Genomic DNA, 16,722 nt, shown 5'->3' on the forward strand with positions numbered 1-16,722 from the left:
TTCCCTTTCCTTGGATTGTGTATATCAAAGCTCGATGGACAATTAGAACAAAAAATGCATGCGCAAAGGAATTCCCGCAATTTTAATATTTTTTTTTTCTTGCGATGGGTAAATGAACTGCAAAGCTTTGCCCATGGGTTTAGTTGGCAAATAAACGTTAAGGTTTTAGAGTATATTTAGAATTTTAGATTATATTATATAATTGAATTTTATTTTATTTTTTTAAGATGTATAGAAAGAGAAAAATGGGTGATTTAGATTTAATGAATTAATGGTTGCTTGGTTGAATGAATGAGAGAAAATCTTGGTCAAGGAATTCAGTATAATGGTCGAATTTAGATGGTAATTGTATATTTTATTTTTGGGATATTATTGTTCCCGTTATTATTGCAATTTCCTTTTCTTGATTTCCATCTTTTTCAATTAAATTAGTTTTTATTTAATTTTATATATATATAAATATATATTTTAAAAGTGGGTTTTAGGTTTTTGGTTTTTTTTTTTACAAATATTTTTTTATCTTCAATAGTTATTTATTTATTTTATTAATTGAAGAATTTAATTTTAATTGCCCTCAAAAGTTAACAAACACACACACACACACACACATATATATATATATATATATAAAAGGAGCGTATATAAAATATATATATATACATATATATATATGTATATATATATATATATATATATATATATATATATATATATATATATATATATATATATATATATATATATATATATATGTATATGTATATATATGTATATGTATATGTATATGTATGTATATATATATATATATATATATATATTATATATATATATATATATATATATATATAATATATATATATATATATATATATATATATACATATACGTATATGTATATATATGTATATGTATATGTATATGTATATGTATATGTATATGTATATGTATATATATATATATATATATATATGTATATGTATATGTATATGTATATGTATATGTATATATATATTTATATATATATTATATATATATATATGTATATGTATATGTATATGTATATGTATATGTATATATATATATATATATATATATATATATATATATATATATATATAATATATATATTATATATATATATATATATATATATATATATATATATATATATATATATATATATATATATATATATATATATATATATATATATATATATATATATATATATATATATATATATATATATATATATATATATATATATATATATATATATATATATATATATATATATATATATATATATATATATATATATATATATATATATATATATATATATATATATATATATATATATATATATATATATATATATATATATATATATATATATATATATATATATATATATATATATATATATATATATATATAATATATATATATATATATATATATATATATATATATATATATATATATATATATATATATATATATATATATATATATATATATATATATATATATATATATATATATATATATATATATATATATATATATATATATATATATATATATATATATATATATATATATACATTTTATATACGCTCCTTTTAGAATGGAATTTAAAAAAAATATTCCAGAAAGAATTATAATATTAAAATAAATATTCTAGAATGAATTATAATATTAAAATAAATAAGAATTATAATATTAATTTCATTGAAATGAAGAGGTATTTCAAAATTTTATTTTTTTTTTAATTTAAATAATACCAACTTATATCAGAGTTTTAAGGAAGAGATCTAAATTCTTTCTTAAAAATTCAAAAGTAAAAAAAAAAAAAATAAATAAAAGTCGGTTCTAAGTCGTCGCAATCCCATTATTCAACCCGTATACTTACTTTCACTACCTACTACTTGGTAGTACAGTTAACCTTTTTTTCGCCTTTGCATCCCTTTTGTACCTTGGTGCACTTTAATACCGTATAAAAAAGGTTTTATGGATAGAGGGGAGGGGGGTGGGATACGTCCTTCGATATATCACGAGGCTCATCAAGAAAGTGTCCCATTAAATTGACCCCAACTCCGGGAGGGGGGGCGGAAGAAGGGAGCGAAAGCCCTGGTTGAACTCGTTACTCTAGTATTAATTCTTTCAGAAACTCCCATATATAAAAGGTTAGGAATACATATACACCTAATTGGAATAATTGCGTACTCCTTTTCACTTAACGTATCTAGGCGGGCTTTGTGGGAGGAGCTAGACTAATAATTACGTATGACCTCGCATCGCATTGCTACCAAATAATTAAATCGCAGTTAAAAATATGTCAGAATTATAAGGCGTAACTGGTACTAAGTTCTCAAACCCCGCCCATAAAACCCGCATAGAAAGAAATTAACATGGATTGTATATTGGGGCACAATTATTCCCATTACTCTGTATGTATCCCTGCAAAGGCCTAGTTGCCTAGACTTCCCTATAGAAAAAGAGTGATTTTCAGTGAATCCGATTCTGTTGCCTTCCACCTTTTCACCTAGATAACCTTTTTTTTTACTTTCTTTTTATTTGGGAAAAGGGTTTTATTTCTTTTTTGAAAGAGCTGGTAGGTCACGTGTACCTTTATCTATCCCTCTCTCTCTTTCTAAGATGTCGGTCGTCGTCTTGAGCAACTTTTACTTGTGTTATATCAAAGAGAAGTAATCTTTTAAGAAGATTCGGGGTTCAATTCGGTTCGCTATGGTACCGTTTGCACTTAAAAGAAATATATTATATGATCTTAGGGGTGTTTTTTTTGTATGATTAATCTTAATCCAAAGAAATTGGATACGGAGGTATTTTTTATTTTCTTCTTTCATGATTTTTTTGGGGTTTAAAAGTGGTAAATTAATGACAACTTTCTATACCGAATTTTTCTATGATTTTTTTTATTTTTTATTCTGGGTTTTAAATTTTAGTTTAAATGTTGTAAATTAATTTTACAATTTTCTATGCTGACGAAATGCGTTCGTAAAGTAGTTTAGGGTTTTTAGAAGTTTTGGTGAATTGTTAGAATTTTACTGAAAATTAAGTAGAAATTAATATGCAGTTTTTTTTATTTTAAAGGGATAATGAATGAAGTAGAAAAATAAGTTATTTTAAATTTGATTAAGGGTGTTAACGAGCTAAATTCACTACTTTGAAAATTCGTTAACTGCTTTGCGAGTAAGCCCAACTCCTAGTGTCCATTACGCGTCATTACCGAAACTTAATTACCTGTATCTTCTTTAGATAAAAATGTTCATGGTTCCAATTTAATTATTCATTATTTTACACGCTCTTTCAATTAACCCTTTAAGTTCTTAGCTATGGATGAAATAAACAAAACGTAATTTACAGTACAGGAAAATATTTGTTTATTGCGCGGATTAAATTTCTATTTCCTTGGGAAGGGTGACTTTATACTCTTTCGAAAGTGTTAAACTGGTTAAACCTTTGCCCCCTAAGACACTTCTTCCTACACCTATAGGGTGTCGCAGGTAATTTAATTCTAAATATAGTTAGCTTCATTTCTATATGAAATTAATTAATCATAGTTTGAAAATCTTCTTTAAATAAATAGATAAAAAATAAACATAGTAATTCGTGAAGTGAAACATAGCGAGTCCCCTCAAAGGGGTGTCTCCCTTCAATTTCTAAAACGAGTTTTATTTTGAATTTTTGACCATGCATGCAGACACACACGCTATTTTTTATTTCACTTTCAAAACACTTTGACAGAAATCCAAACCCTCCTCCCAATTTTTTTTTTCCTGATAACTCCTTCGGTTTTGGGATACCTATTTAATTGAGATTATTATATTTCTAAACACCGAATCTCTTCTCAAGACCTTTTCTAATGATAACGCCCGAAGGGATGACCGGATGTTAGTCGATACATCCCGAACCAGTATAAGAGGAAAGAATAAGTACAGGGTGTTATCAGGGATAGATTTAATTTTAGAAGTAGGAATGGAGAACGGTTTGTATTTACTTCAGTTATTCCGACTCATAGCTCAGTATAGAGCCCTTCCCTCCAACACGTAACGAAAAGTTTAAATTATCTTATTGGCTCACTTAAACTACGTTTTGATGACGTTGCTGACGGGGACGGCGAAAAATACGTAATTCCTTTTTACCTCTGTCTCTCTTCTTTCATTCCCCTCCGTCCCGTGGAAGGGGGTCCGGGACTTTGACGCGCGCCCACATTACTCCGTTCTCCATTCCTACTTCTAAAATCAAATCTATCCCTGGTGTTATAAAATGGTAATTATAGGACCCCGAAGTAGAGCTGGAGTTTTGAATGGGAAATCAATTTTGAGTCAAAAATCTTCTATATTTTGAGTTGCCTCTTACACCCTGTATAATATAAATTTGGTAGAATATTATTAGGACCACGGGCGATATCTTACTGTATATTTTAATTAGTTAATTAATGTCGTTTCTTTTTTTCCTTCTTAAATTATAACGCTATTATAAGATTTCTACGCTTATATTCGTTAAAATATTGTAGTAGTTAAAGAAGAAAATTTAGTTTCGCATCCCGCGGGCTAATTAAATTTTTGACTTAATGTTTCCCGCTGCATCTAATTAGCTAATTTATTTTATGCAAATTAATTTTACTATATCGTGCACGAGCTGTGCGTGTAGTAATATTGCGTATTTCCGTTAATTTTGACCTAAATTTTATTTATTTTCTTTTTATTTTGTTTTATATTTTTTTTTATTCGATAATATTTTTAGTTGGCATAGATTAAATTTAAGAAAATATGACATTATTTGAGTGGGATTATTTTTCGAAATTTTCTTATGTTAAATTCCATGATTTTGGGTTTCGAAAGGTGGTTTTTTATTATTTGAATTTGATTTTATTTGGGAAATATTTAACTAATGTTAGGGCCAGTTATTTCAATTAAATTGATAATTTTCAATGGAATATTGGCGCAAATATTTTAAATTTCATATTTTGTAGCCTGTCCTTTGCTAAGCCGTGTTCACACTAGATTTTTTGAAAGCGTTTCGAACCCTTTTTTAGAAAGAGACCTAACCTATTTCAAGCAATAATAATTGCATTATCTCATTAAAGATGTCAATGGTTAACATCTAAAAATGTTACTTTTGAAATCGGTTTCAAAGTGTAACCGAAGTTAAAAGATTAGCTGTTCGTTCGAATTCCATTCCCAAACACAGACACAATACCTTCCTAGTTATAATTTTATACTTAATTTAATATATTTAAATTAATTATTTATTATTTATTATTTATTTATACGATTTTATAAGACTCCTACGTGTAAGAAATGCACCTGCTTTGTGTATTTCCTTCTCTAATCGCGTTAGTTAGGCCTAGGCATTGGTGAACTTTTGAAAAATTGTACAAATATTAATATTACACCTGCTTCTTCTTACCGAATTAGGCTTGTTGTACCGCTGTACTACTAAGGGAATTGTAAATATTTATGTCAATATTTTATTTATTTATTTTTTTGTAAGAACAAAACGTGCGAGTGAAAAGAAACCAGTTAAAATAACCTAATTACACTTAAACCTCTCTCCCTAGCTTCCTCCATCCCCTTTAAAAAGAGCCTACCAAAGTCGTAAAATTTCCATCACAAAACGTGTTGTTAAATTTAAAGGGATAGTGGTGTTTAACTTTAATTCGATTACCAAATAAGGTTAAGGTATATTTTTAAATACTTGAAAAATATCATGTGAAAATTGAGCCCTTAGTTCTGCCTTGAAGGAGAGAGTTATGGAGTGGTAACTCCATTAGCTATAACGTTGCCTCTATACTTCCACCTACCTCACCGCTGTGCTCCCAGCATCCTTAGTGGCGTTTAGGTAGGGTAGTACAGTACGGAATCGTAAAAGGCGCCCTCTCTGTCTTAAAAATAGAAGCTAATTTTTATGCGAATGCAATGGCGCTACGTGGCAGCACTAGCACAATCGCCTACATACCAAAGGGTAGGGCGTGAATTAGCAAGGTACACTGGGAGCGTTTCAGTGCATTCCACAGACAGGTAGCCCATCATCATTACCACTCCATCTTACCTCATTTCTCCTTGGTTTTGCTTTTTTTGTTGCTAATCGTAGTATGGCAAAATATTCTAAAACATTTTCGACTCAAAATTTATTAAAAATAATAATTAAACAATATTTTAATAATATTACACGATACTATCCCTTTCTGATATCGTGTAATTTGATAGGATATATTGGAAATTAATGTCAGAAATCCTAAACCGCCACCTTGCTTGCACCTTAACACCATTTTTTGAAGATTTATTTCACCATAATCCCTTAGGGGGATATTCCGGTATCTCATAAATTCCAAAACCCCAAAATTTCAGTTGGGTTTCCATTTCTTATAACCGTAGCGCGTGCTTTTGTTATTATTTACGATAATGAACAATGAAAGTTTTCAAGAAAGAAAAAGATACTAAATTCCATGCACTGGCAATATTTTATAATGTCTGTTATTCGGCGATAAACTTTCTCTCTCTACTCAGTTTTCTCCAGACGATAATTTCAGAGTTGAACAAAAAAAAAAAAAAAATAACAGACCCAAATCGATTATGACGGTGGTTTCAGTAACCCCGCTTTAATGACGCGTGAGAGCAGAAGTCCATTAATTGAAGTACTTACTTAATAATACCTGCATCATTTCGAGAATTCCATGCTTCATTTGCTAGTATTTTTTTTTTCTTGTTGGAATTTTTAAGGAAAGGGTTTGGCTTGAATTGCGTCATGAATATAGTCCCTGCATTGCCCGTCGAGACATTTTTGTTAATTTTTTTGAAATATTTGCCTCAAGTTGAACCCCCAAAAAACCATAAAGCCTGCCCAGAGTTCGTACGGAACCAATATACGAATTATTAACGAAATCTGTTGAAAAATAGAAGTTCAATAAAAAAGAATATTTACATTTCCGGCCGCCATTTTTCAAGATGGCGGCGGATTCGTAAAATATTTCTTGACGCCTACCTAATACTTAAGAGTAAGGTCCCTGCAAAATTTCATCTACGTAGGTAAAGCGGTTTGCGCTGGGAGTTGTTGTTTACCAGTTCAATCAGGTAGTCAGTTAGCAGTACTTTCATTACTATCTACAATTTATTATAGAAGATATGGGCTTCTGATGGATTGCGAAACAAGTGCAAAAGGTGCCTAACAGTCTGCTCTTAATCAAAACTGTTATTTAGTTTAAATCTCGAAAACTGTTTTTCCAGTTCAAAGGTATACAATAAAAAAAGAAAGAAAATAATTTGGTAAACCACAGGGTGAAGATGCAGGAATGAAAATCATAGATTATTAACTCGCAAGTCACGTTTTATCTTTTGTACCATGGACTACTTCGATTGAAATTATGGAGCTACTACACGCCTTGCATTTATACGAATTAAATCCACCTTTAACGAAGATTTTTCTTACAAAAGATTTGGTCAACTCATAACTTAGGCCTACGCGATTGAAATATTCGATGAAAAATATATACTCTGGGTCTGGAAAATTCACCACCACACCTTATGGAATTAGCCGCGGGCAAATTAATTAAGTATTTAATCTTCATGCATTTGACTTGGTTCGGTATTTTGATGTTGTAAGTAAGTCTGCTAGTGAAAAGCTGTTTTTACTTGAAATGGAAAGTTGAGTTGTTTTATTTTTTTATCGCATCTCTATGAAATATTTTCAGATTCTGTTTGTACTGTTTAGGTTGCGAGATATTGTTTTGCTAGTTTTGCCTCTGCAGAAAATGAAGCCCTGTGTTAATGATTGCAAATTATAGCTATAGTTTTAATAGTTTATTATTATGCAGGGATTGTTGAAAGCAAGGAAAATTTTCATTCAATTAACCCAATTTTGGTTTTGGGCCCAACCTATTATTATTATTATTATCTTATTTTATTTTTAACTATGGCAAAATCTCCGTTCTTCTTTATTGATAATTGAATTACTAAACATCAATTAAACAAACTTAAAAATTAATAGATCCTTAAAAAGGTCGGAGGGGTAAAATAGTGTTTCGTGTTTAACCACCTTGTTATCTAAAGACAGAACAGTGATTGGTTTGTGGAGTCACACTGGACGTTAGTGTATGGCTACAAACAAATGTACTTTGCTGCAGGACTAGCAACTTTGAAGCCCTATATATCGTCTTTGTTTTCCACATAACCCTAACAGTGAAGCAGACGACACTGCGCATCGCCCCCGTTTTGTAATATTTCCTTTTCAAGCTATAGGCCTACTTTTATTTATTTATTTGCATTTCATCATTCCTTTAAAACTCAAATTCAATCATCTTAATAAGCTAAGGTTTCTAAGAATAGTTATTTTTAAAGCTTTCATCTAATCCGTTCATCCCCTCTATTGAAATTTATTCAAAAGATCGTTATTTTAGATTTTTCTGGATGTTTTTTCCGCTTACAACTATAGGAGAGGATTTCAAATCGATCATATTTTTTTATCTGGTCAAGGTTACCAGGCCTTTTACCTAATTTAATATTTTTTCCTATTTTTTTTTTCTTCATGAATTTGATGGAGCAAGCTTGTATTTTGAAAGAAAAAAAATATATATATCTGCCTTGTTTGTATAATAGGTTTAACGAAGCTTTATTTGCCTAAGTGGCATTTTTAGTGTTATTTCATGATGATGATGAAGTCTAGGTCCTATTTTTTTTATCTTTTCTTTTAGAAAATGATAATTATTTGAGAGATCCTAGATTATATTTGCATACTCGGTGCGGAATTTTTTGGAAAAGTCACGTTTTAGTCATTTGCTCGTGTAGGCTAGCCGATTTCGTTGTTTGTTTTACCTTACTGGTGTCATTGAATTTAATCGCCGGTTTAGGGTATGTAGGCCTAGATCTAGAACACGTGAATTTTTGTTTCAAAGGGCTATCTGCTTTAAACAAATATATTTAGTATCGTTGAAAAAGAATTTAACTTTAGCTAGGGCTATCTATCACGCCTTGAAGGCATTTCCCTGTGCGTGGTTAGGGGAATTCTAAGGATTGGGATTCTGATAAGGTTATATTTTGTTAATTTTCTTAATTACTCGGCCCTGATTGTTTTAATCCCAAGTAATTAGGACCATTGGAATGGGGATAAATAGGACTATAACATACTCAAAGGACTTTCCTGTATCGCTTATAGAACCAGAGTTACAAGGTCTGGTGCAAATAACCTAATGTTAATCCTATGGAGAGGATGAACATTTTGCATCATTACTCCTGCCCTGATTGTTGTAACCCCAATTATTAAGTATCGCTGGAAAGGTGATAAATAGGGCTATAACATACTTAAAGGACTTAACTATATCTCTTATAGAACCAGAGTTACAAGGTCTGGTGCAAATAACCTAATGTTAATCCTATGGAGAGGATGTCTATGAACAATTTGCTTCATTACTTGGGCCTTGATTACTGTAACCCCAAGCATTTAGTATCATTGGAAAGGAAAGAAATGAGGCTATCAAAGTGTCTGTATTTCTTATCAACCAGAGTTACGTCACTCAAAAATATCAACGAATGTTAGAAGATAACATTATCTTTTACTATCTATAACTTGTTTATTTATTTTTCTTGCAAGCCAAACTATTCAATCCAACCGAACCAACTATAAACACATAAGCAAACATGTGATTCCGAGTGTTTTCCATAAAATTCCTTATTTCGTTCCAGCAGACATATTTTAAATATTACCTTGAAAGAGTTAGCACCCTTTTATAACCCCCCCCCCCTCCAGCATCCCATTCCTTATCACAGCAGTTCCGATGGGGCGAAAAACTTTCTGGAATTCCTTTGATATTTTTCGAGTAAATACTGTAGAGAAACTATTTTCTTTCAAATGTGTATATAAATGCCTCAAGCAAGCAAGCCAGCAAGCTTTTTTCTCGTCAGTATAAAAAGCAGACACTATTTAAGGCATTCATGGTATATACCACCACACCATAAGTTCATAAGATATGTTCCTCCATAAGTTTGTTAATCTCTGGTTACAAACTGGAGCTTGTCATGAAGTGAGTGAGGTAGGTCATAGATTCGAGGTAAAGCGAGGGAGGCCTGGTGAGACGCTGCATCAAAGGTAGTAATGCAGACTAAATAGGACCTAGATGGAAGTCCTGCAAAATTAACCACCACCGAGTGTAGGACTTCTCGAACTATAGCTCTAGCTGTAAGTCTCTAGCATTACGAACTTATATAGATAGTGTCATACTTATGGAATATATGTTATAAACTTATGGCTACACTTTCTATATGCTTTCACCTAAGTTTCTAAAAACGTGACCTCTATGACCTCTTTATTCGCCCCGAAAGATTTCGCTTTATTCCTGCCCGCCAAAATATTCCATATTGTTCGGTAAAAGCCACCCTTTCAATGATGTGATAGTTTCAATTTGTATTGATACTACAGGCCAAAGGCAGGGGTAACGTTATTCGAAGCGTATTCTAAATTTATTAGGATTTACATTGGGATGAGCATCGTTTTTATCGGTGGAATGTGTTTTTAAAGTCTCCACGGGCTTCTCGATGCGGGGTTGTCCGTTTTGATATAAATGTTCTGGGATGTGATGTGGGCCTCTATAACTCGATTCCACGTTTGCAATCACGCGGTACTTCGTGGTTGTAGTCTTAACAATGGATTTATTTCTTATGACTGGCGCCATGCGGCTCAAATATTTACCCGAGGAATATTTTCTCCGGAATTTTTATATTTCCAAAATAGTTTCTTTTTTTACTTTGATGATATTTGTAGGAAGGTTAGTAAAGTCACGATTTAATTTTTGTGATGCTCAGGTTCATCCAGCTACCAAATATCTTTTTGGATTTTTAATGTAATAAAAAGATGTGTGTAATTTGACCCACTAATCAAGTTAGCGTTTTGTAAAGTTGAGATTTTAGTGCAAAGGGGAGATGTATTGCTAAAGTTTGTATAAGATTTAGGCGTAAACCGGGGGAGAAGTTTGTCTTAAGATTTAGGCATAAATGGGACGAAGTTTGTCTTAAGATTTAGGCGTAAATGGGACGAAGTTTGTCTTAAGATTTAGGCATAAATGGGACGAAGCTTGTCACATAAATGGGACGAATTTTGTCTAAGATTTAGGCGTTTAAGTAAGATTTAGACATGACTGGTGTAAAATTTGTCGAAAAATAAGGTGTAAATGATGAGAGGTAGTCAATCCTAAGTTTTTCGCCAAAGAAGAAAACCAGAGGAGAGTAAGTTTATTAAAGTATTCTATACCCTCAGGGAATAAATACAAATTTTTGACTCCTAGGTAGCAACGTAAGATTATGAAATAGCGGGTTGGCTATAACCAACCTAGCTCCATTATAAATTTTCAATTAATTTAAATTCCTTTTTTGAGATCTCCCGCTCCCGAAAAAAATGTATTTTTATTTTTAATGGTTTCCACGGAAAGTGATTATTATTTTTCATACGTTGTCGACAACGATATTATAAGAGAGCTTCGCCGAAATCTTTTAATTGGTCTTAATTATTTATAGCGTTTAGTTTTCAGTTTGTAGCGGCGACCGCGGCCAGACCCATTATGAAATTATTATACCATTCGACCATCTACTGTAATACCTTCAGGGCCATTTATTTTTGCTTTTGTAGTTAAACTGTTGTACAGTACTACCAAGAAGCGATATCTAGTTTATTAGGGAGACGGTATAAGATGCTTAAGTATTCGCGCGCCATAGTCCCAGTCCCCCTTTCAAAATACAAGGGAGGCCGGGCTATTTCGCAGACTCTCCTCAGTCGGAAAATATGACTGTAATTTTCGTCATTCGCGTCGCGCTGACGTGAGTTTTCAAGAACCAATGAGATGGCTGCTGGTTGTAATTTAGAGGCGGCGGGGATTAACTCCGGACCTACTATACGTTTGGACTGGAGATAAAGCTGGAAATGTGGCGCGAATTTATACCTTCTCCCTAGTAAACTAGATATCGCTCCTTGGTTGTACAGTACTACAAAACCTTGCAGACGTTTTTGAAGACACGCGAACTCACGGTTAACCTTGCTAGATTTATGGGACTGCTTTACATTACAATTTTTCTTAAACTTCTTTTCTTTTCTTTTATTTTGTGTGTTATTCTGGCGTCATTTATATTTTTAGACATTTTATCTTTTATGCTTTCTTGGGTAATAGATAGGTTGGTTCCGTTTTAAAATAAAATATCAGGGTTTTTTAGAAGGTGAAATATGAACTTTAAATTTTTATATAGCGAAATATATTACATGTATTAAATTTTTGTTTTTTTATATAAACCGACACGATTTGGTAATTTGTATTTACTTAAATCTTTTAACTCCTTGACCAATTGAAGGTAGCGTATAGATCTGACAGAAAACAATTCGTTTCAACAGATTTAAAATAGATTTAATGTTGATTTCACAGATTACGACTAAAGAATAGAATAGTCCCTTTTCTTAATTTTAATTATTAATTTTGTGGTTTGAGATTTTTCTTTGTATTCAAAACCGAGGGGGTAGACGCTCTGGATCTCTGTGTACACCTGAGTTCAAAAGAGTTTAGCTTTGAGAGTGCATTGAGTTCAAAGCCTTCGGAACTCACAGTTCAGCTTTGACAGTACATTAAGTTCAAAGCCTTCGGAACTCACAGTTCAGCTTTGACAGTACATTAAGTTCAAAGCCTTCGGAACTCACAGTTCAGCTTTGACACTACATTGAGTTCAAGACATATTGTACACCTGAGTTCTCAAGTGTCTACCCCTCGTTCAAAACTAAAGGCCTTAGTAAAAAATATATTAATTTCACGAAGTTATGTATGCAGGCTCGGTTTACTTCTCTTATAACAATTCTCTCTGATAAATCTTAAATTCTGAACATACCAATTATCAGATCTTAATTTTAAGTTAATATTCAAGAATTTTAATCTTTATTATACCCGCATACATCGTAAATTATTCCATAGGTGTTTGTTTTTAAATTTATTTAGAAAATTGGTTCAAACATATTTTTGGTGAATATAGATAGTAATCGTAAATTTCGTCTGTTGTTCTAAAGATAGTTAGCTCACTTATTTCCAAGCTAGTAATCCTCTAAAAGTGTGACGGCACGATTCTATATCCATATTATTATTTGGTAAAACAATCTCCCGAGCTAAATCTAGACTACAAAACGTTCTCTGCAGCATAAGCTCGTCAATATATGCAAAAATATAACCCTTCAAACCGGTATATCGAAAGACACGTTCAAATTTAAAAATCAGATTATATATGGAATAATCGTCAGGATTTGACCCTTTTTTGGAAGGCGGGCTTGAATTTAAGACAAGGGCTCGGAAACTTCGCTTTAAATGTTTTGTACTCGAAATTGGCCATAGAACCCAGTGTACTTAATTCGGTTCTATTATACTTTTCGGAACACTTGGTACATCCTGAAATACCTGGAAAATGCAGTCAGTTAATTGAATATATCATTAAAATTTAATACTACGGGTTATGTGGAATCATTTTAGCAACGTCAAGGGCTCAAGGATGGACATCTTACAGATAAAGTGTAGTTCATTTAGTAGGTACACTGTCTAAAATTCTTAAATAGACTATTTTGATGTAACTAAAAGGGAAAGACAGGGGTAAAACTTTGCCTTCCATCTCGCTTTTTGGCACCTGCGCTGTAGTCTTTTTGTATAACATGATTGAGGGTGCGCAGACACAGATGGCAATGTATTAACCCCGTTGTACGTCCCATTACTGAGGGTTGCCACGTCTAAAAGGTCTATTCATATCGGGTGTCCATGGGCTAGTACTACATTCAGGTTGCCTAAAATTTAAAATTATTTCTAAAAATTCGAAAATAACAATCAACGCCTGTCCAACCCCTCTATCTCTTTTTCTCTCTCTGTTATATTTGGGTATGGGATGGAAACTGGATCATCCGATGGCAGCATCCCCATTCTCTTCTTCCTTTGTTGTCCACTCGAATATACGGAAGTAGAAAATGAGATGATGGTATGACCAGCTAGAAAATATTCACGTTAAAATTCCAGGGCGAAACCTCAATTTCCTCTCTGAAAAACGTCTGAATTCGAAATCTCCCCCGCGAAGCGCGTGCCACTGAAGTCTTAAACTCGCAATTTGCTTTTTTACCTGATGCATTGCTAAAAATGAGGGCTGGCCACTTGAAAACCTAGGTATATGCCAAACGTGAACAGGAAGATTTATAAAAGAAAAAAGTTCTTTTTAAGGGAGGGTGAAACTGTCCAAATATAATAATTGTTTAGAACATAAGTTTATTTTAAGATGTGTTCCATTCCATAAGTATGACATCACTTCCTATACTTCGTAATGCTACTGAGAGACTTACAACTCGAGATAACTAGTTCGAGAGAGAACGACGGAAGCGAGTCAATTGAAGTCCCATACACTCGGTGGTTAATAAATTTTGCAGGAATTCCATCTAGGTCCTATTTAGTCTTCATTACTAAGCCTCACCAGGCGTCTTCGCTTTACCTGAATCTATCACCTACTTCAATCACTTCATGACAAGCTCCAGTTTCTAACCAGTGACAAACCTATGGAAGGAACATATCTTATGAACTTACGTTTAGATTAAATGATATCTTGCGAGATATTTCAATTTCATATAATTTTCCAAGGAATCGAGCTTTCACTTTAAATCATTAATTACTGCTAAATAATTAACAATTCTCTCATCAAATTTGCATGAATGATTAACTATTAACTTTTAATTTACAAACCCTAGAGCTTGGTTGGAAGATCCAATCCAAGTTACGCAATTGAGGCTTGCCTAACAGGGATGAAATCTTCCAGAGGTAATATCTTCGCTCTATAGTTTTTTAGATAAATGTAGTAGGCTATCTAGGCCTAATTAATTTCCCATTCAAATTTGAGAATTATTTATTGGTTATAGATTGATTCAGGTATTTTTTAGCAGTAATGAATGGTTGAAACTCAAGAAACCTTTTACCTTCAATCTTACCTTTAAAAAAACGAAGTAACTCTAGCTTAGGGCCAAGGGGATATATTACTCCATTGTATTGCGTCTTAGTAGAGCAACACCTTAAACTGGAAATAAAACCTCAGGGGCCTCTTCTCTCCCTCTCTTTTAAAACGTATAGTTTACGCCCACAAAATAACTTTAAAGCTAACTCATAATCCCAAACGGTCAGTCAAGTCAAGTCTTATTCCAATCCAACTTCGCCGAAAAGTTAAGTATCCTCCAAAAAAAGAAGTAATGTCTCTATTTGTTTGCATTCGTGAGGTGTTTTTCATTTTTTCTTCATTTTTTTACGAGGCTAATGTCCCTCTTGTATACCAGTTAAGTATTTAAGTATTTCTCCTTCGTGCATGACAATCATTAAGATTAATTTCTAGATACACGACCGATTAAAGTCTATTTACACCAATTTTGAAGGAGAGCTAGGAAGAAGGAGTAAAATTAGATTACAAACGGGTTCCTCTCTAGCTCTTTCTTTTTCTGTCTTTCTCTCGGATTGACTAACTTAATTTCTCAAGATTTAATAAAAAGTTGATTAATTATTTAGTTATCATAGTTCAGTCGTTTCAAACCCTTTTAAGACCTTTCTTAAAACCGATTTCAGGATAATCCGAAATAAAATTGACCCCTCTCTCAGTTGGATTTCTCAAGATTTATAAAAGTGGATTAATCATTTAGTTTTCATAGATCAGTCGTTTCAAACATAAAGTAATTGTGAATATAACAGCTCAAAATAACTTTGAATTAGGGGTAAAAAGGGTATATTTCTTGCCAAAACAACCCAGAATGCCTTGCATCTCTCGTGATATGCACAACTAGCTTTAAAAATATTTTTTAAGTAATTACTAATGTTACAGCGAAAACTAACTTTGAATTAAAATACTTCGACTTCGAGGAGAGTTTGTTGTGAAAATTCGACGTCGTGAATATAGTGCGGACGAGGCTTAAGGGGGCGTTGCGTAAGCTGGACTTATTTCGTTTTTGGATTAGAGATTTAGAGCTTTACCACGTAACTGGTTACTGTAGGGAATTAGGCTGATGGTATGTGATATTGTATTGAGTTTAGAGACAGGTGACAGCGTTATTAAAACCCAGGAAGCGCGCGTGGTCGAACCGAATGGTCTTTTTATTATTTTTATTTAGCGAGCGGGCGAGCGATCCGGTGTTTTATTTCTTTTCAGGCAAGATTTAACGTGGGTTGTTTTTATAGTACTTAATCCATTCTAATTTTGACGTGGGATAGGTTTGTGTGTGTCTCTCTCTAGCACTTTGTTTTGCTTTAGGGAGATGAAAACTCCGTTAGAAATGTTTCTTCAATTTTATCACGTTTTTCAAATATCCCACTCGTTTAACTGCGTCCATGTTATTGAGTTGTTTCACGTAGATTTAGCTTTTAAACGTCATCGATTGTCCGAGCCATGATTTGAAACCTAAACTCTATTCCAACTTTTGCAAATTTGGTCAAAATCTTGACCCCAAATGACCCTGCATGGAACTTACCTCAAACTGATACTTGATGACGTTTTTAGCGTTTGGCCACGTGATTAATGGGCACCTTATTAGTATTATAATAGGCCAAAATCTCTTGGAGTGTTTTCTACAATTCCACCAAAATAAGATCCTTAAATTGTAAGTGCTTGTAGGCGCTTGTAGGCGCTTGTAGGTGCTTGTAGGTGCTTGTAGGCGCTTGTAGGCGCTTGTAAGTGC

The 16,722-nt window shown here is 32.4% G+C and overlaps 1 long non-coding RNA gene across 3 annotated transcripts; it reads right to left on the bottom strand.

Moving 5' to 3' along the window:
• Positions 1-10,083: 10,083 nt before the first annotated feature.
• On the bottom strand, positions 10,084-16,710 carry LOC149702561 (uncharacterized). Of its 3 annotated transcripts, XR_016381771.1 has the most exons (4): positions 16,516-16,710; positions 14,998-16,452; positions 14,362-14,569; positions 10,084-13,441 (listed from the first exon to the last, which is right to left on the bottom strand). It is a non-coding gene; the product is annotated as an uncharacterized LOC149702561 (long non-coding RNA). The 3 variants fall into 3 exon arrangements; XR_016381769.1 differs by lacking the exon at positions 10,084-13,441 and having other exon boundaries at positions 14,268-14,569; XR_016381770.1 differs by lacking the exon at positions 10,084-13,441 and having other exon boundaries at positions 14,268-14,569; positions 14,998-16,461.
• Positions 16,711-16,722: the final 12 nt, after the last annotated feature.

This window comes from Phalangium opilio, unplaced genomic scaffold (genome assembly GCF_054372755.1).
Source record: "Phalangium opilio isolate 3A_F unplaced genomic scaffold, DU_Popi_V2 ptg000017l_1, whole genome shotgun sequence".
Classification (NCBI taxonomy): domain Eukaryota; kingdom Metazoa; phylum Arthropoda; class Arachnida; order Opiliones; family Phalangiidae; genus Phalangium; species Phalangium opilio.